We start from the raw sequence: 208 nt of genomic DNA, 5'->3' as shown, positions 1-208 counted from the left end.
CTCCAAATGCAATCTATATAAATCATTCTGGTAAATCCTACAACTTGGATGTTTACAACATGATGCAGTTTTACCTTAAAGCTGCTTTAAGGTTTAAAAAACTCTTAGCTTTGAGGTGCAGTTGGAGAACTTATAGTCTTATGGACCATTTTTTGTTCTCTGGCACGACTCCAGCATCTCTTGTTTTACTTCCCTCCCTTTTTCATTT

General features: G+C 36.1%; 1 pseudogene; it reads left to right on the top strand.

Moving 5' to 3' along the window:
* Positions 1 to 208, top strand: part of LOC110423423 (pre-mRNA-splicing factor ATP-dependent RNA helicase DEAH10-like) — a 3,603-nt pseudogene that overhangs the window by 889 nt on the left and 2,506 nt on the right.

This window comes from Theobroma umbraticum, unplaced genomic scaffold, assembly GCF_002168275.2.
Source record: "Theobroma umbraticum cultivar Fairchild unplaced genomic scaffold, ASM216827v3 scaffold_20.0, whole genome shotgun sequence".
Taxonomy (NCBI): domain Eukaryota; kingdom Viridiplantae; phylum Streptophyta; class Magnoliopsida; order Malvales; family Malvaceae; genus Theobroma; species Theobroma umbraticum.
This window is presented reverse-complemented; position numbering and strand designations above follow the sequence as displayed.